Below are 20,038 nucleotides of genomic sequence, written 5' to 3' on the forward strand. Positions count from 1 at the left end.
ACGGATAACAAATACCCTAGAATAGCGCACAGTTGCCCTTTTGTGGGATTTGCGTGGCTAAGAGAGTTTGAAGCTGTCTAATTATGTCGAGTTTAAGCATTGCGTTGGTCGAACTTCAGCAGAGACTTCACCGTGAGTTAGCTTAACTAGACAGTGAATCATGTAGGAGGCTCACGTGAGTACAGATTCTACTCTTAGAAAAATTAACGGTGGTGACTGCCAAAATATCAGAGGATAGTCTTTCATGACAGAAACGATTTCACAGTTTGTTCTGTGTCATTGAGGTTGGCATACGATAAGAGTACAGAAGTATAAAATGAATGTGGGTAGTATAGCCCAGGTGAATCGGTTGTGGGAGATTTTATCTCCAACTTTTGGCAAATTACTGGAGATACAAATTGTTTTATCTTAAGCAAAAACTCTGAGAAACAGAAAGAACTTAAGTTTTTTTTTTTTTTTTTTTTTTTTGGGCCATTTTTGCCTTTATTGATACACAGTAGTTTGAGAGATGACAGGAAAGTAGAGGGTGGAGAGAGGGGTATGGGATCGGCAAAGGACCTCGAGCCGGGATTCGAACTCGGGTCGCCGGAAGTGCGTTTGCACATATGTCGGAGCGCTGCCCACTACACCATCGGCTCCGACAAGAACTTAAGTTTTAATTTTAGTTTAATCTTGTACTGAGATATAGAGAGATGTCATACTGTATGTAGGGCTGCATGATAAATCGCATGTGATTGTCATGCGCATCTCGACAGTAAAGCCCGTTTTTTGATTAGTAGTAAAACCGACATCACCTGCTTTCAGATGGAGCGGGATTTACTACAAAGAGCCGTAGTTCACTGACAACCGGGGCAATTTCGCATTAATTATCGTGGACATATCGCCTGCCATATGTATGCGATACAGCCCAGCTTTTTAGTGAACTACAGCTTTGTGTAGTAAATGCTGCTCCATCTGAAAGCAGGCGATGGCGATTTACTACTAATCAAGGAACCGGCTTTACTGTCGAGATGCGCATGACTATCGCATTCGATTTATCGTGCAGCTAGTCATTTGTGATTTTTCCTTAAGATATTCTTACTATATAAACTGTAGTAATTTAGCATTTAGACACCATATTCATCATTAAATTTATAAAAACAGCATTAAACTGTATTGGTCTTTCATAGTGTAAAAGATTTGATGGAGTTCTCAGTTGTCATTTAAAGCCCTGTCCGCTTTTTCTATGTGGTTTGGTCATTCGTCCACATACTGTACACAAAACACAGTATCAGGTCATCGAAACTAAACCATTTTGTTGTTGTGTAGCTAGTCAATCCAGAGATCCTTCGTTTACATGAGCCAAGTCTGGGCAATGGCTTCTGATTGGCCAACATGCTTTGCGGTTAGGGTTATATCGCCATCTGTTGGTTTAGCATGCTCTTGACAGTGCTTCATAACGTGTTTTTGAACATAATGTGGACGGAGATGTTTTTTTAATGAAGGCGGAAAAGCTCTATTTATACAAATATCTGTGTACGTGTGAATTTGGTCTCAGATGTGTCTCCTAAAATTACTTAGGAGAAATGTAAGTAAAAACATACAGCATGAAACAATTATTAAAATGCATTAGGAGCAATAAAATTACTGTAAAATGTTTAGGTAAAATAATCTGGATTTGAGTTCATTTGAAAAGTGTTTGAGTTCCCTTTTGAGGGAACTCACGCTGTTTCGCCATAGTGACGCTATGGGAACGCCTCCAGGTGTAAGTAGGTGTGAATGTGTATTTCAAATTCAACCAATGGTGGGTCGTACCGTCGCTGGCGAGGTGATGCATGTCCTAAAAATGCCCTTATTACCTGAACTATGCCGAAACAGGCGTAACAGGGACACAGAAAGAATGGCATGGGAGAAGTAGCGTATCGTTCCGATCTTCAATATATTGACTTATGTCTTGCCAAATCTAAGTTCAGTTTGTGACATTGTTGAGATCTCTTATGAAACTTCTGACATTTGTGAGATTTCTCAGGATCTTTTTCTCAGGAGAAATATCTGAGATGCAGCAGCTTGAGTTTTTGGTCTCCATGTCATCTCATTGTCTAGGAGAAATTATTAAGAATTAAAGAGATCTCCTCTTTATTGTTTCTTATGGGAATGTATAGTTTCATCAAACATATAAATTGATAAGTTATTCCCGGACACTGATAACCATGGCCACATTTTATAAGGATGAACCTCGACAAAAATACTTGAAAATAATAAAACCTGTTGAAGGCTTATACGACTCTGGCCTTCGTTGAAGTGTTTTGAGGTCGTGTGTGAGAGAAACTAACAAAATAAAGTGGAACAGCCTCTTGAAGAGCTCGGCTTCTTTTACAGACAGATGGACCAGAAAGTGAGAGAGAGGACACCTGCTGGTCCGTGCTGCCCCCCTTCCCAATTCTTTTCTCAGCTTTTTCTCTCTCTCTCCTGCATTAGAATTCAGTTTGTCTTCTGCCTCGTCTGACTGAGTAGGTTACTGAAGCGTGTCACAGTAAGAACCAGTGAATGATAATGAACTGAACGTGTGTGCGAGAGGGAGGGGCCGAAGGTGGAGATCGGAGAGGATTCCGGTAAGCTGGACGCACAGCGAGAGAAAAAAAAAGAGCGAGAGACGAGGCTGTCGACTGAATCACCGACACCTCCACCACTTTCTATCTTTCCGCGCGGCACGGGGGAGTGAGAGTGGGTCGGGACGCCCCGCAACGTTCCCGCTCCCCCTTAGCCGTCCTCCACTGGCAGACCCACATCTCCAAATGAACCCATTCATCATGTTCTCTTTTTGTCATTTTCATGTCAGCCTCCCTCTGCTGTATTATTGTTATTATTATTTTATTTTCTCTGCATCTCTCTCCCTTGTTCATTTTTCAAGCTCTCCCACACGCCGCTATCCCACTCGTTTTGTCACGGCCAAGGAAAAGAAAATGATCGGCCGGCAAGCCCGGAGAGGCAAAGACAAACGCCGGAGCAAGGAGAGCTGTGTCCGGACGCAGAACGAAAAGACAGAGGCGGCACCCGCAGAAGCCCCTTCCCTGGCCGGTCCCCTTCGTCTGATGGATTATCCCATGTGGAGAACTCCAAACAGAGACGGAATGCCCAAAAGAAGAAAGGAGCCGTGCTGAAAACATGTTTTTGATACTTTGTGAAGAAGAACCAATCGTTTTTGTTTTTTTCTTTATTTTACTTCTTCTCCGTTGTTTCATTTGATTACTTGTTTCTCGCCTGCGTCTTCATGCCCCTCCGCTCCCACTGTCTCTGTGTTTGGGACGTTTTGGGTGCTTATTGTGAAGAATTCTCTGGGCTTTGCGCTGAAAAGCACTTTTCAGTCTAATGAATTCCTTTCTAAACCTCTAAAAGAGCTTTTTTCTTCTTTCTCTCCTTTTGAGACCAAAATAATTGGAGCCGGAGACTCCACTGTATTCGTGCCACAGGATCAAGTCGGACCAATCGGGACACAACACCTGGAGCCATTTTTTTCCAAATCACTTTATTATCTCTGGAGGGGGGCACCCAAGCCTTGGGCCTTAGCGATCCGGATGTGCTGGAGAAAAAGAAATGAAGACAGAGACCTCCAAGAAGATGAAAGCAGAGGTTATATTTTTAGAACAGAAATGGATGAAGACAGAAGCCCAAGCCCATCTTAATGAACCCATCTAAAGCAAAAGATGTCACGATGAGGGACAGATTTTTCTTGAAACAGTAAACTAAAGTTGCACTGTAGATGCACAAACACCCTCTTCACCCTCTTCTGTTCAGTTTACTCATTGCCTAGCGCCAAGTTTGAAGAAAAAGGTTTGCCCAAATTTGCGTTCTGCACTCGGCCAAGTCTGGGATCCCTTTCTCTTGCTGCATTGTACTTTTCTTCAGCCTTTTCTTTCACTCCCCTCCCCACGTTAAGTCATTCACTGGGGCACTTTGCCCCCCACCCTTCTCGCCAGTAGCCGAAAGCTGCTGATCGCTAATCCGCGGCTATTTCATCAGATCCTCACACTGATTTCTACATTGATTGGCCGTCTACTTCAGAACCTCTCCGACTCCCTCTTGCTTTTTCACTTTCCTTCATCCACTTCTCACTCTCTCCCCCCTCCCTCCCTCTTGCTCGCTCACTCACTCACTCTCTCTCTCTCTCGCCTCATTGTCTCTGTGTGCGGCAACGGTGCCTCTGGAAGCCAGTCTGTTTCACCGCTCGCCCGATAGAGGAAGGCAGAGGTGAGTCCCGTCAAACGCATCCCAATTGTTCTACCTGACATCTGTCTGAACGTCCACATCTATCACTGTGTCTCCATGTGTGTTCATCTCAAAGTCTCCATTATTGTATGAGCTGAGTGTTTTGTGTTTTTATTCAATGTTTTGTACGTATAAGTGTAAGTATACGCTGTACTAGTGTGTGCCTGTTGGGTTCTGGTTTGGGACACAGAGGTTGTTCCGGGCTGGTTATCGAAGTGTGTTTGTGTGTTGGAGCAGTGCCGTGTTGCCTTATCTTTAGGTCTAGTTTGCAAAGAGCCCTAAGGGTTTAAACCGCTCTGCAGATGAGAATCCGTCAGTACTGTTAAATATGTGTCCATGCAGAGCCACATAACACAAATATATTTTTATATATATAGTCTATATATGTACTCTTACATTTATAAATACATATATTTTAGAAAAACTTTTACTTTCATGCACACATTCACGCCTATTTCACTATGGCAAATTTAGGTGTTTCCCCAGGGCTTGACGGAAATAGATCCCAAGCTAAATCAGGACAGGCACCAAGACTCCAGAGAGAGAAAGGTGTTACGCACAGTCAAGCTTTTGTGTAAAAACTGAAATTTAATAAATAGATAATGCAGACAAAGAAAAGATGAGTTTAAAACAAGAAAAGGTAATGAATGTGTTTACATAGGACAGGTTTTTTGCGCCTGTCCCATAAAATGCTATTGGTTGTTTTATCAGCATGTCCTCATCCCTAAACCGGATCTGAGACATATTGCACCCGTACCGTACCGGACGCTCACATATACTTGTACATGTATATACTGTACAGTGCAATGCATATATGTTTGTGCTATTACAGATATATTTATATATGAATAGCTTTATAAACTATTGTTCATTTGTATAGTATGGAATCATGCTCCGGTTTAGTCTGCTACTGTTATTTTCAGCCACAATAAAACCTCTTTGTTCCTTCACTGTTGTTTTCCAGCTGTTTGGCTTTTGCGTTGTATCGTGAAGTTTATCTTCATTTGGTGCACGGTAGCAGACAATAAGAACTGCATGTGTCCTCTCGAATTGACAGCAGGTTTAGCTAAAGCTCGTATAAGACAACAACCGGAGCATTAGACAGCCCAAAGGTATCGTCTGCAGAACAGTAAGTGGATTTTTCACGGCTAAACAGGATTCCCTCTGCATTCAGAGTTTCCCCGCTGCTTTCAGATGGGAAGTGTGATGCGTGTGTGTTTGAAGGAGGGGAGGGCAGTTAGACACACGCTGCAAGAGACGATTGACAGGAGCTCAATTGGTTGAGACACATTACCTCTATGCTGTGGGGACGGACACCTAGGAGAGGCGATATGTTTTGTCGTCTCTAAAACAGCAGGTCTTTTGAATGCCGTCCTCTCGTGTGAATGCCTGTCCGCCTCAACAAAGAGTGCAAGAGGTTGAGGGGTAGTTCTTCTCACCCTGCGTGACACAAAATACAGTCCAGAAGTAACAATAGACAGCGAGTAATAAAAAAATAGTGATGGTAGCGTTAAAAATACTGAGAGTGGCAGAGTGAAAGCTCGGAGGCGACAGGGTCTGGCGGTTTCACAGAAATTCCCGTGTCTAGAGATGGCAATTCTTCCACACCTCCCCGCTCGGATACTTAAGATGACATTGCTGACAGCCTCGCTGTCGGAGTCAGACACCGCTGAGAGATTATCGCCCGCCACAGACAATGTTTCAGAGTCACCTATTGTCCTTTCAAAAACTCTCCCTATTCTCAAAACCCGCCCATTTGCCAGGCTGCTCGGACCGCTTTCAAGATTTTGCCCTAGATATAGACCTCAATAAAGAGTATATTGTTTAATCTGTTATATTTTTCAAGTTACGATCAGGGTTTTACACCCACGCGAGCTCTTTGGTCAATATTGACGATGATTTTTGTGGCTTTTAAAATGTTGCATTTCGTTATTGCTAAAATGATTTTAAATTGCCAATTTGATTTCTATAAAGCATTACGTCATCCCATAACGTTCTGTTGCCTGTTGCTGTGGGCGTCGCCCGTTAGATGGGTGGCGTGACTTACCCTCCCTATCCAATCACCGTTCGCACTTCCTTCGCCCAGCTGCGTATTTAGGGCGTGGCACATTCTTCAATCTCTTTCATTAAGGGTGCCAAATATGTCCAAATAAGATCAAAACTATTTCCCCAGCGTTAATAATGAATAAGCAAGGAAATTGGAAATTAAATATGCAATCTGTAAGCCGAGATACACGCCCTTGGGTAAATGTTGCCTGTTCTAACCTGGCACCAAATGTCATTATGCGAGCAAGCATTTTGTTAACATTGACAGGAACGTCTCAACCTAGCTTCAACCGTGACGCCGTGCGCACACATTTTTTGGCAGGCAAACATGACGTGATTGTGTTGTTGATAGGGGAACCCTGCCTGGCGCATAGCAGTTGTCATTCACGTATCGAGAGAAAGCAAGCAAGGGGTGAGTTAACTATACTACATTTGAATGCCGAGAGTCCTCTAGGATAAAGAAGCGTGCTCGTACTGAGGCCCATTCATTCAAACATTCCCCGACTGTTACTCATTTCAGAGAAGGGGATGTATACTCCCCACCGGCCTGCTTCCCTCCCTCATCTTATTTATCTATTCTTTCATTTTCCTGGTAATGACTCTCTCTCTCATCAATTAGTCCAACTCCTCGCTAACGGTCCTGAGGTGAATGGATACATGATGATGTCTCCCCCGTCGCTCCTGGGAGGTGCGAAAAAGAAATCTGCGTGATCTTGCAGGGGAAGGCATTTGCCAGAGATAAAGCTAATTTAATCCGATGAAATGTGACATTTGGCGGCGGACGCTCCCGCTCGGCCAGAGTGCAGGTGCTGCATCAAGATTAATGAATCGCCAACAGCCCATCCATTCGCGCCACGAGAGAGGGCATGGGGGGGGGTAGGGACAGCGAGAAAGACTCAGATCGAGTGAAAGAAATAGAGGATGAATCGTTGAATGAGGACAACGGTTGGTGGGAGGTCAGGTGCTCTGAAAGGAGGGCGTAGAGCAGCGTGCTGTGTTTTGTCACCGGGGATTCGCTGTGAGAGATTGAGAAGGCGGCTGCCTTGATTAGAAGTGAGAGTTCTTGCTCTCGTTTTTTGGTTTTTCGATTCCTCCTCTTCGTTGCGTAAACCCACTGCTGTTCTGTCAGAAGCAAACTGTGAAAAAGGCCGTGGCTTGTTTTCCTGTTCTGTGTTTACTTGCGTAGTTAACAGGGCCCACGGTTGGTGAGGAGTTTCCTCACATGGAGCGTGCGGCTCTGCCAAACGAAGTGGATTGGCACTTTCGATTCGTGCCAGAGCGCTATAAATACAGTCCCTCGTGATAACTTCTGATCTTAATTGCGTAGGAAAGGAAGTCTGTTGAATCATTCACGTTTCACACCGACATTGTGTTTATGAAGCATTTGTTTGCACTCTGCACACAAGTTTCAAATAAACAATTAAAAGGCATGTAAAGCTGTGCTTTACGAAGGTGTTAAGTTCCTGAATAGTGCTAAAATCAATGTAACTCAAGGCCTTTACTCTTTAAAATAAAGGTGCTACACAATGCCAAAGAGCAGGGGTTTTCAAACTTTTTTGTCAGCCGAACCCCATTGACCTAAATTATTTACTTGAAGTAAATATTTTAATAACTGAATAGCACATTAGCATGTTTAAATTGAAAAACGTTTATTTTAAAATTTTTGTTTTTATCAGTAGTATTTAAAAAAAGTTATTGTCTATATTATCTGTTATTGGTTCTTCGTCTGGTAATTTTCTTTTATTGGTACATAAAACGTACTGTATGTGTCCATTTTGCATGATATATTGTAGTGTTAAGTTATGGTCACATGACATGCAGATTAAATAAATAAAATATACATTTTGCTAGTGAGTGTTTTATTTAGATTTTTTTTATTTTAAAATGAATCATTTACACTTTAGGATTTAATAGTAATTGGTTATTTTTTAATCAAATTACAGACCACCTGTAGTTCCAATGCGAACCACCAGGGGTTCACGAACCCTAGTTGGAAAACCCTGGGCTTTTGCCTGTTTTTTTAACGTCTTGTTTCATAAAAAGTTTTTTGTAGTGGATAAAGGTTAGAAAGCAATAGTTATTTTAGGAACTAATTTTGTAGCATCTTTACTTTTTAAGAGCGTTCGCTGGCTTATCGCTTTCATAAAACAGCCATGGTATGATGCTTTATAACTAATAATTGTAATTAGCAATTCTTCCACCACGTTATGTAGTTCATTAGTCCAGCCGTAGGTTATTTACAGCTGGCGACAACAAAGCAATTTGGCCCATTAATATCGAATGTGCATGTGTGGGCTCATGCGAGCAAAATTTAGTGTCTCTTTTCCAATTAAAAGTTTTTGGTCCTAATGCAGGAACATGTGCGCATGGACGGCTGACTTTCTTTATATTCCTCCTCCGTTATGTTCTTATATCACCTTGACCTTCCTGTCTCCTGAATTATAAAGGGTGACAGGACGTTCTCATTAGGAGAAAAAGAGAGAGCGCTCTGCGTTCACCAGGAGACTTGATTACCATATAAAGTGACAATGTAGAAAAACAAAACGATAAAATGCGGTAGGAATCTCAACTTATGACCTTGCTCAGACATACTTTACAGTGAACTGGCAACATACTGTATTAGCTTGATTGTAAATTATGGTACTCAGGAAACATCTGTAGATGATGAGTTTATAACAGTATGTTCGCAAAAGACAGCATGTGTGGAAATGATAAAAGAGCAACAGATCTTCATGCTGGCAGGGAATCGCACCTCTTTTGAAATGTCTTTGGGTTTCTCTTTCATTTACATCTAGTGTGTCATGATGAATGCAAGCACCTGCTTCTACTGTAGGCAAATTACCAAGATCTTAAGGGTGCAAATTATGAAGGTTTTTTTGTTGTGTACTAAAGTCACTGATTTAGATTCTTAGAGATGAGCTTTAGCCAGTTAATCCAACAAGAAAGTGACTTAAACTGCAGTTGAATAACTGACCACTAGAGACAGACTCCAAAAGGGAGTCAATGCCCATAGATGACCCTCATGTTAAAATGCCCAACTTTATAGCAGAAACTAATATCAACACCCTGCTACAAAAATAAGTGTTTATGGTCTATATAATTTTGCCACATTTTTTGTAACTCATCCGTTTTAATTATATAAAGCCTTAAAGTTCTGCATAATTGTGGGTGTGGCCACTTGAGTGACAGGTGGATTGCTGCTGCTGTTACTACCGTTGAGTTAGGTGGGTGTGGTTTCAGAAACCAGTCACTTCTGCTCCTCCCACTTTCCGCCTCTTTGCCCATTTTGGTTATCTGGTAGTGACAAGTTGCCAAGATGGTGACGGCCGGCTCCGTCCACTTTGAGCTTTAAAAATAGCTCCCCTTTAAAAACATCTACGTCCATGTTTTATACAGTCTATATCAGGCACCAGGTTCACTGTGGATTATCATTAAATCACAGTGAATTTACTCGCTTACTGACACAGACCTTCTTTATACTCAAACACACAATCCCTCTTCATCTAGTTTCAGTATAGCCAGTTATACAGTGAAACTCTTTTGTTTCAATCTGTAGCATCTTTGTAAGAGCACCGTGACCTTTTCTTACCAGGTTACACTGCTTTGCACTTTAAGATGATCCTCCAGGGGAGAGGAAAAACCAGTGGCAACATTATTTTTATTTAAGACCGCTCAGATCCAACATCTCTGACGGTCTCCACGGGGGCAGAAGTAGGCTTACGTCCACAGTGTTGTCATTTCAGCTTCTTGATCGCGAGTGAAGAAAAAGAGCTTTACTGTGTGCGGGATCTTTCCATATGATTAGTGAGACTGATAAATGGGGCTGTATAATTGTGTTGTGACTATTAAGGAGGAACGGATAAGCTGTTCTATAAGGCGTGTGTATATAATTACGTGTGGTTTTATCAATAGGGTCGTGCAGATCTCTAAAGAGCTCATGCTGGAGGCAGCTGTTCTGTAGAAAGCACAAAAGCTGAATAGATAGAGTCCCTTATTCACTCCCACTATCTCTATTTCATATCATCATTCTGCATAATCCTTAAAAAGATCAATTTGCTATTTCCTGGTGCCACTCAAGGATGTGACGGTCTGGCTTCCCATCTTAAACTGGTTTAGGTTTTTAATCAGCGTTGGGTGATGTTCATGCTATTACTTTGTTGGGAATATAAAATTGACATCCTGAATATGGCTAAGATTTTCAGTTATTAGCTGGAGATTGTGACAGCAAGTCATGTGACTCACTTTTTACTCTATAAAAAATCATATATTCTTGCAGTATACCAGAACTAGTCAACTGTCAGCCCATGGGCCAAATGTGCCCCTCCATTCATCTTTATTCGGCTCGCCGGTCATCTTTGTCTGATTTAAAATCAGCATAGTTACTTTAAAGCTACCTTTACATGACAAATGCTGGCCGTTCGAAAGGGGCTGCTTGGGGTGCCAACAATCTGCGAGTGCGTAATTTTCGGTTCCAATGTGAGCTTTTGATGCATAAAGAAAAACTACACCCCATGTGACACGCCGACTGGAAGTGTATTTCTGTGTGCGAGGTAAAACTTTTGAATCCTTTTTAAGTAAATGATTAAGTATAAATTTATTCGTAGATTTAAGGCTCTTGCGCTGGAATGAGCTTCTCTCCCAAGTTGACACTGATTTAGGATTAAACTGAAAGTTTATTCCTACTGCCACTAGGGGGCGAACTCTGACAGTCGCATCCGAATGTAGTGTACAATGGAAAGGCGGTTTAGCTTATATATCTTTAAAATATAATAAAAAACATGAAGGAAAATTTTTGTTATTATGAGAAGACTGGCTATATGTCGTGAGTACTTGAAATGTAACAATTTATGAAAGTTAAACAGTTATAATAAACAAAAGAAGTTTGAGAGCTCTGCATAGTGCTATTCAAAAATACATGTGTTGATTATTTACACTTACAGTTTTTGTGCAACGTTCATAGTTGAACAATTAACATTTGGCTCTTGCAATGTTCAACTGCAATTGTTTTTCAAATATTAAAAAAGAAAGTATGAGTTTTCAGTAATAAAGAGGCAAAATACTGGGTGCAAGAAGCAAAATTTTTTACAAAATGCACGTTTTTTTAATATATGACCTATAACTAAAAGTAACAAAAACAACATAAATTATAACATAGTGGGGTGGTTTCCCGGACAGGGATTAGACTAATCCTAGACTAAAATAAATGTGAGAGCTGTCAAAACTGAAAACAACTTGTACTGCCATATCTTAAAATACATCAGTCCTCTTTGTTATGTCCCCCACAAGTTATGTTTTTAGTAAGTCATGTTTGTTAAAACTAGTTATATTTCCTAATTAAACTAAGGCCTAGTCCTTGTTTAAGATAATCCCTGTCCGCGAAACCACCCCTATATATATATATATATATGGTATTGGTCATATTAAAAATATATGAAAGGTAAAAAATTGGGTATAAAGGTAAAAAATCTGGCCCTCAAAGAAGAGTAGTTGGAGACCCCTGCAGTAAACCTTTTATGTACACTTCATAGTAAGGTTGTTTTTGTTAACATAAGTTAATGCATTAGCTAACATGAACAATACTTCAACTGCATTTAATCTTAGTTCATGCTAATTTCAGCAATTCATAATACATTTTTAAATCAAAAGTTGTAAGTGCTTGTTAATGCACAATGAACTAACAGGAACAATTGTATTGGCATTAGCAAACATTAACGAAGATTAATAAATAAAACAATTGCTCATTGTTATCTGGTGCATTTACTAAAGTTAACAAATTCAACCAACATTTTAATATACTAATCCTGTAAAAAATTGGCTGTGCAGTTTTTCTGTTTGATTTCAGAGCAAACACATATTGAGATATAGAAATAGATTTATTATTTAAATGCTGCTATCAATATAATGTAAGATACGTCATAGCTAGATAACCCTCCCTTGTTTTCAATCACCCAACTGAGTGATCTCTGAGTAAGATATAAACCACTGGTTACCACAAGCTGCCTCAAGTGAAATGTGTCGGCTAAATTGCAGGTGACAAGAACCCCAAACCTGAATAGTTTCTTTTGGCAATGATTTGAATTTCAATTGCCTCCCCTAGAGGGAGCTGTTGAATCCAGCAAATACTTTTGTGTTTTAAGGTCATATTTAAAAAGAGGACATTGCACCCTGTTGTTACCTATTTGCGTCACTTCATCGACCTAACCAAAACGCACAGGTAGCCCTCGTCTATGTGAGTTTTGATGTGCAGTGGCATTCACAGAGAGCCGTTAGGTTGGCTTATATTCTTCAAGAAAGAAGGAAGAGTAAAAGCAGCGCTGTATGTATCTTGAATGGAGGCTTTGTTACAGGGGCCCGGCCCCAGCGTGAGAGGACCGAGGGCAGAGATGGATAGTAATACCTGCCCCCCTGGTGCCTCAAATGCCTCAGTGAGATAGCGCTTTCACAAACACTGCCTCTGTCCGGTTTCTCTCTCTCTCTTTCCCGCTCTCTCTCTCTCTCTGGCTTTTTGTGTTTGAACAACCAAAGCTTTTTTCCTCTTCGCACACATCTATCTGATCTTTCATTTTTCTCACAGGGTGGGTTGGGGGGGGTTTGGCCAGATGGTTGTGCTCACCTGTAGATAGTGAGTTGCTGGTTTTGGAAATGACTGGTTGGAGAAGGAGACTAGAATAAAATTCTTGTTTTTTAGAAAATAGTTTTTGTTAAAGGCCGATGGAAAAAAGGACGTGCGGGAAAACCAGGAAAACAAATCGCAGCTTAAAGGTCTGTTTATCTTCATTCGGTGCACTTGAAAAATCTGCTTTCATAGCTTATGTGAGCCATTTGTAGTATTAGAAAACACACTTGAAAGGCTTAAAAAATGTACCTGACCTTAAAATTCATTTGTTGGTCAAACCTAAAGAAATCAGGTTGATTTGGTAGTAGGAAAACTAAAATATCAATACTAATATGTCATGAAACTAACTTTCCGTATACACCTAGGAATAAACATGGACATCTTTGCCGTAGTATGTGAAATCCTGAAGCTTTTCAGTGAGATTTTTTTAAGCAGTCTGTGGATTTCCCAGATGCTTTAATCCCGATCTGTTTTATAGGGCTGTGAACTCAAGCGCCATCGACTAAAGTTTCAGACCATCTCTTAACCTTAATGCCTACTGAGATGAAGGGTAAAACTTACCACATCAGTGCTTTTGCAAACAGTGTAGCTGTTCTTCATGACCTTGTTTTGTTTTTCCTTTTTTTGAGTTGGAGAGAGAGTATGAGTCACACATCTCCACCCTTCGTCCTTTTCATCTCAACTCTTTTTCAGTTTGTCGGCTTTAAGAAAGATCTGCATCACTGATCAATGCTTTACTTCTTAAGCAGACGCTTTCTGGTGTCTCACCGCGTGCTTTTTCTGGCTGCCATCCATTTCATTCCTCACCGGCCAAATAGATCGGCGGAAGGAGAGAGATTGACTTCTTTTTGTTTGCTTGTTCGTTCCCCCTCGATGCGTTTTGAAAGGTCTGACGTACACAAGACAAAACCAATCAATCGCCCTCTCTGCGGATCGCCCGATAACCTGATCGAAACACAATGTTGTTTGTGGCGGAATTTGATCTGCGGCTAGAGAAAGGGTAATAAAATTTATCACGGCCGACCCGTAACTGTATATCACATCATTGTACCGTGCCCTTTTGCCATATTCCGGAGCGCTTCGGGATTTGACGGATAGTTTTAAATTATAGAGGAAGACGGCAATAATAGGCTTGTGGTCAAACTTTGTTTTTCTGTTGACCGTGAGGATTAGCTGTCGGATTTGTTCGCTCACATCCGCGGCTGGAAAACCACGGCTTATCATTCTGTCTTCCCGGGAAAATAAATAAATAAGAGTGCTGTCTGTTGCCACAGAGATCTTGATAATGGTACAAATCAGCTTAGACTCCCCCTTCTGCAGAAACCGATCTCCCACAGGATCCTGAAGGACTTAAATCTGTTTTTTTCCCTTCTTTTATTTCTCTTTCTGTGGAGCTCAAAAAGTCAAAAGGAACTTCTGTGTTGAATAGGAAGTCAGGATTAACAATACACCAATCTATTTTAAAGACTATCTATCTATCTATCTATCTATCTATCTATCTATCTATCTATCTATCTATCTATCTATCTATCTATCAATCTATATCTATCTATCTATCTATCTATCTATCTATCTATCTATCTATCTATCTATCTATCTATCTATCTATCTATCTATCTATCTATCTATTGTTCCTTATTTTATTTCTGTGTCCATCTCTCGGTGTAAAGCATTGTTTCTGTTCTCTACCATTCAAGTCAATGTGAAAAATCTTAATCTAAATCTTCATTTACTTTTTAATAAATGTTTGCGGGTAGGGTTGAGGCACCTGTTCATAAGGTCTTACTAGATTTTGTATGCAAGATGAAAGCATAACTTTTAAATAGTTTGTAACTTTGTAAGTATGTTAAAACCTATCTGAAGTCATTTTTATGTGATTTACTGTTTTCAAAATAAAATCATCCAACTTAATGTAAAGAACATTTGGTAAAAATATAACATTGATATCTTGAATATTGACCAAGTAAGATCATGACAAAAATATTAAAATCAAACTTTGATGCTTTAGTCGGGGTCACATTTGTTTTTAAAGTAAGACCCGTATAAACAGAAAGTCATTTAAATTTTAGCTTCTTGCCTACTGTAAAAAATCAATTACAATATGACAAAAAATTATCCTAAACTATTCATATTTAAAATATTAAATAATCAATAGTCAGGAACTGTATATTAAAAATCAGGACAATAAACAATAATAATTATTTTTTATTTTTGTGAAACAAAAATCATACATTTTGTTTGACATTATTAAAAATGTAAGTAAATGTTTGTCTGTAAATAATCTTTTATAGTTCTCATGATTACTTTTCTTCAATTATTCAAAATCAATGATTTTAAATCTTTAATATTGACCGAGTACGATCATGATAAAAATATTAATATCTTAAATATTAAAATGCTACATATTTTTTCTCACTAAATATTCTGTTTTACTCAAAAATATATCAGCTTATAAAAGTAAAACTTGTTGTAAACAACTTTAATAGAATTTTATTAGAAATAATAGTTTTCCAATAGTACCTTTGATCATTTGGAAAAGCTAAAACAAGATCGTTGTTTTTTGGAAACAAACACCAAGGCAGTAATGAAATGCTGATGTTGTTGCTAGCAGTAGACCAACAGTGAATCATCTTGGTTATGCTGATGAATATTTCATTATAAGACCCATAATGCTTTAGATAATATATTTCTATCTCTTTAAAACCCCTCAGAAGGGCTACAGTAAGTGAAACGGGGAAAAAAATTGACAAATTTCTGAAGGGCAAGTAAACCACTGTTAGCTTATTCACTCGCAAGTCTGTCAGGAAATATGAAAGTTTCTCAGAGGAACTGACTTTTAGTGAGCTACTGAATCCCAGAAGCTGGTGTCACAGTCTTCTCATGGTCTTCCTGTCAGTGCTTCGGTCTGAGGTCTTATCACAGTCCACGACATCCAGCTAACCCACGCTGAAGTTCCTCTCTGTGGTAGACAGACCGATGCCGAGGGATTGTGGGAGCACTGGTCCGTTCAGTCGGCTTGTCAGACGCACGCGGAAAATGATTGAGAGCCCCTCTGGAGTGCTTCTGAGGTGGGCACGACGTACGACGGAAATGAAGGAAAGATAGCACGGCTGGCCTGTCTCGGTGGTCTCACTTGGTCACTGCTGTGTTTTATGGCTTTCTATTCCTATGTGATTTTCCTCCACCATGTCACATAGGGTTCAAAGCCATTGGGTACAGAGTGGAAACTCGGCTGAGGAGAGGTTACAGGCTAAGAGTCAACCTGAAGGGATTTTAAAACACCGCACCACTAGGGGCGCTCTAATGAACGACAAGTGTTTTAACCAGGCTAATGTTCAGCCTTATGTCATTGTAGTCGACATGAAATTTAAATTTGATTTTAATGCATGCCAACCTCACCTGCTTGAAGCAGAACAAAGAAACCACTTGTGGAGGTCGCTTTACCAACAATGGCCACTAGGTGTCAACGGTTTGCTGCATACTCTTGTCACAAATTAATAAATTACTGTCACTGCATTATTATTACTGCTAAAAGGTTTTAAAATATGACACTACATTCTTAGTGCTTTCCAATGATATATAGTATGTCAACATTTTTAAATATTTATAATAGAATATTGTGTTATAAATATATATTAATAATTAGTATGCATTCCTATGTTCATGGAACAATTTTTTTTTCCAAAATGTTGATGATATATGAAAATTCAACGATATAGTTGATAGATTGTTTAGGGTTAAAATAGGTATTAGTGCTATAAATATGTAAAAACAATTTGGGCATGCCTGTGGCCCCGTGACATTTTAGAAACTGACTCTCACTGTGTCGTAATTTCCCAAAATTCTGATTAAATATGAAAACTTCACTCTTTAGAGCTTTCCAACGATATATAGTTTGTCATGATTAGATAAGAATTCACATGCAAAACAATAAAGGAAAAGTAGGCGTCCCGCGGGACAGTGACATTTAGCTGGATTATCAATATTTTGAGACACGCACTTCATAAATGAATTGCTTACTCTTTCTACATAATTTATTTTATACAAAACGGTTGAAATATTTATTCTAGAGGCTTAGACCTTTTCAGCGATACATAGTTTAACATGATTCGATTAAAATTTACATAAAAATTATTGAAGTAAACTCTGGTGTCCCGTATACGGGACCATGAGAAATGGTGACATTTGGTAACATCACGGCATTCATAATGTGGCAGTCCTACACAATTCCAGCAATAATCCATGACAATTTTTTCGTTCCCTTTTGCTGTCGCACACACATACACACACGGCGTGCCCTTGGGCACTCTGTCTGTGTGTTTGCAAGCCCCCCGTCGCACCGTGGCTGGTTTTTGTTCCCGTGGCTGGCAGTTTCACCTGAGCGTCAAAAGAACAGTGACCGTCTGCTGAGTCAGACTGTTTTTAACGAAGCCTGCAGTATTTATCCGCAGCTTCCCTCTTTTAATTAGACTCATTGGGAGCGGCGCGGGGAAAGCAAAATGTTAATGTTTTATTTCCTCTCAGGCATGAGATCACCTCTGCTTGTTATTGTGATCAGTGCAGGGGTGGCAGCGCTACCTGGGGGAATATCCAAAAGGAGGATGATTTGGACAAATAAAAATCAGGACCTGTCTGAGCTTTGCGTTTCTCTGAGGTATTTTTTGTTTTGTTTTGTTTAGACGGTCCGACAGCCGTGCTCGCACTGTACCGCGAGCTCCTGGAAGACTCGCCTAATTTGTCAAAGTGTGAGAGCTCCCGTGTCAGATAAAAGCGGGCCGCAGCTGTTTACGGCTTTTCTGTGCGTGTTTGTGTTTGTAAGTTCATTCGCCTCCTTTATCGGCTTCCTCCAGCTTTGTCGCAGCCACGGAATCGTACCTGACATAAAATAATGGCAATAATAACAACATTCAGCTGCAAACTCAGCAACCAGCGCTTTTTTCCGCTCAATTGGCAACCGCTAAGTGCGCCGCTTGAGTGCCGTGTGCACTGATCATCTCCCAGAAGTCCTGCTGGACTGACCTCGATTTGAAAATAATCACAGACGTGCCACATATACTTGGATGTTAGCCTTGAACTGAACCCTACAAGGAACGTTCAGCTCGAAATAACCAAGTGCCTTACATATTTTGTTTTCTTTTAGATGAAGGCATGTTTTTAAAAATGTGATGTGGTCACCAAAGGCCAGACTAAAAGTTTTAATGAAGACAAACTTTGTGAAAGGTGTACATGCATTGAAATTTCAGAGAATAGTTTTTTCAGAGCTAATATAACGTGACATTTTTCCTGGACACGTCCTGGCCAGGATTGCGAGTGCATCCTCCGGAAGTCGCATTTGTCGACTGCATATGTCATCGAGGTTCTCACATTTCTGTTAAAACATTATAAAATAAAAATGTATTTCTCTTAAGACACACACATTTCATTCTTACCATGAAATGTAACAGTTGCTTTTCTGAAATACAACCTGGAAAAATAAACCTTGATAACGTATGTGGTCGACAAATGTGACGCACCAGAAATCCTGGCAAGGATGGGTCGGGGAAAAATGCCACGTATGGTCACCCTAAGCTAATATGAACTAACACAAATGCACACCTAAAATGTTATGCTCTCTGTGGTGAAATCTTCACTAAAATTCTGCACAATGTTTGTAAAAAACAATTTTATGTACTGTACATTTTCCATTATGCACAAAAATTGTCAAAGAAAGCGAAGTTATGCAACCAAATAGGTAGAAAAGACATTTTGCAAAAATAAAAAATGCTTGTTTTATAAGTGTTACAATGTTTAGCAATAGTTTTGTTCATGTGGTACATTGCATTTGTTTTTAAGGTGGAAATGTTTCATCATACTCTTAAAAATAAAGGTGCTTTAAAGGTTGTTCACATCGATGCCACAAAAAGAACCTTTTTTGGTTCCTCAAACAACTGTTTATTCAAAGATTCTTAGAAGAATCATTTCTTTAATGCCTTTTACTGGCCTAAAAATATCTTTGTTCACTAAAAAACAGATGCTAAAGGTGCTTTGGAACCATTCAGCCAAAAATGTTTGGTCTATAACATCATGTAGCACCTTTATTTCTTGTAGCACATTTGCTTTGGCATCACTGCTGAGCATCTGACTAATTCATGAGGTGTTTGACTAAACCAAGGACCCTTAGACATGCAGATGGAGACCTGTGCTTGTCTAAGAAGGGGATGCTTGTGGTTTAGCGGCTTTAAGGTGCTTACACGTGTTGTTCTCACCACTGGAGTGCCCTCAGACATTAGTACCCTAATGGGACCGTGGGGACCAACCACGGTTCTGCAAAGTCAAATCCATTCAACGTAGTCCACCCCAGTCGTATTGCTTTTCCACAGAGCATCTTATAGACTGATGCACACCGACTAAATTCCCTGCACCTCTCCGCATACATCTTTCTAGCATGCAGTCCTGTTGAGGGTCCTGCGATTGGACACCGGCATTCGTGCATTCACGCACATGCGTGCCGCTTGACCTTCCCGCTGCCGCGAGGCTGAAGGCTCGAGATTTCAGACGTCTCAATTCCCAGAGCGCAAGCCGTACTTGAGTTAATTGCAGTCTGCACAGGATATGATAGCTGCGATTTCGTTCCGTCCTCTCGCAGGAAGCTCATCAGCGCGTGAGCCGCTCGGCTCAGCCAGCCGAGTCCAAAATGCATTCAGCATGTAATCTCCTCTCGGCAGAGCACAGGCGGACCTACAGCTGAAAACAATGCAGGGCAGATAACACGCCAGTCACGCTGAGATGCTGCTTTAGCGCCTTCTGTGTCTGTATTATGGCTCTTCAGACTTACAATATTGAGCTTCTTAATTGAGAGACCCATTGCTTTTTTGATGCATGCCATCCGGCAGTAAGGAAATGGAGGATGAATTTAAATAACGTCTACTTGTGAGAGAATTCACTAAATGTTTTTTTAGGTTTACACCTTCAGGTGTAGTGCTAGCAACATGCAGAACTTCCTCAAATATTCATCCTTTTTATGTACATTACACATACTATACTATACTATTCCTATACTATTTGTATGTATGTATGCAGTTAGCCGTGGTGCTGTTATTTTGGTAAACAATATTTAGTTATGTGTGTACATTGTGGTGAAGTGCTGTACAC

At 40.2% G+C, this 20,038-nt stretch overlaps 1 protein-coding gene across 2 annotated transcripts in view; it reads left to right on the top strand.

Moving 5' to 3' along the window:
- The first annotated feature begins 2,365 nt into the window (after positions 1-2,365).
- Positions 2,366-20,038, top strand: part of LOC141280742 (uncharacterized) — a 30,266-nt gene continuing 12,593 nt past the window's right edge. Inside the window, exon 1 of one of the 2 annotated variants that reach the window (XM_073811863.1) lies at positions 2,366-4,227. The gene's annotated coding sequence lies outside the window, so the exon portion shown is untranslated. Of the gene's footprint in view, positions 4,228-12,905; positions 13,054-20,038 lie in introns of those variants that run through there. The other variant, XM_073811864.1, reaches the window with a different exon arrangement.

The sequence above is a fragment of the Paramisgurnus dabryanus genome, chromosome 14 (assembly GCF_030506205.2).
Source record: "Paramisgurnus dabryanus chromosome 14, PD_genome_1.1, whole genome shotgun sequence".
NCBI lineage: Eukaryota > Metazoa > Chordata > Actinopteri > Cypriniformes > Cobitidae > Paramisgurnus > Paramisgurnus dabryanus.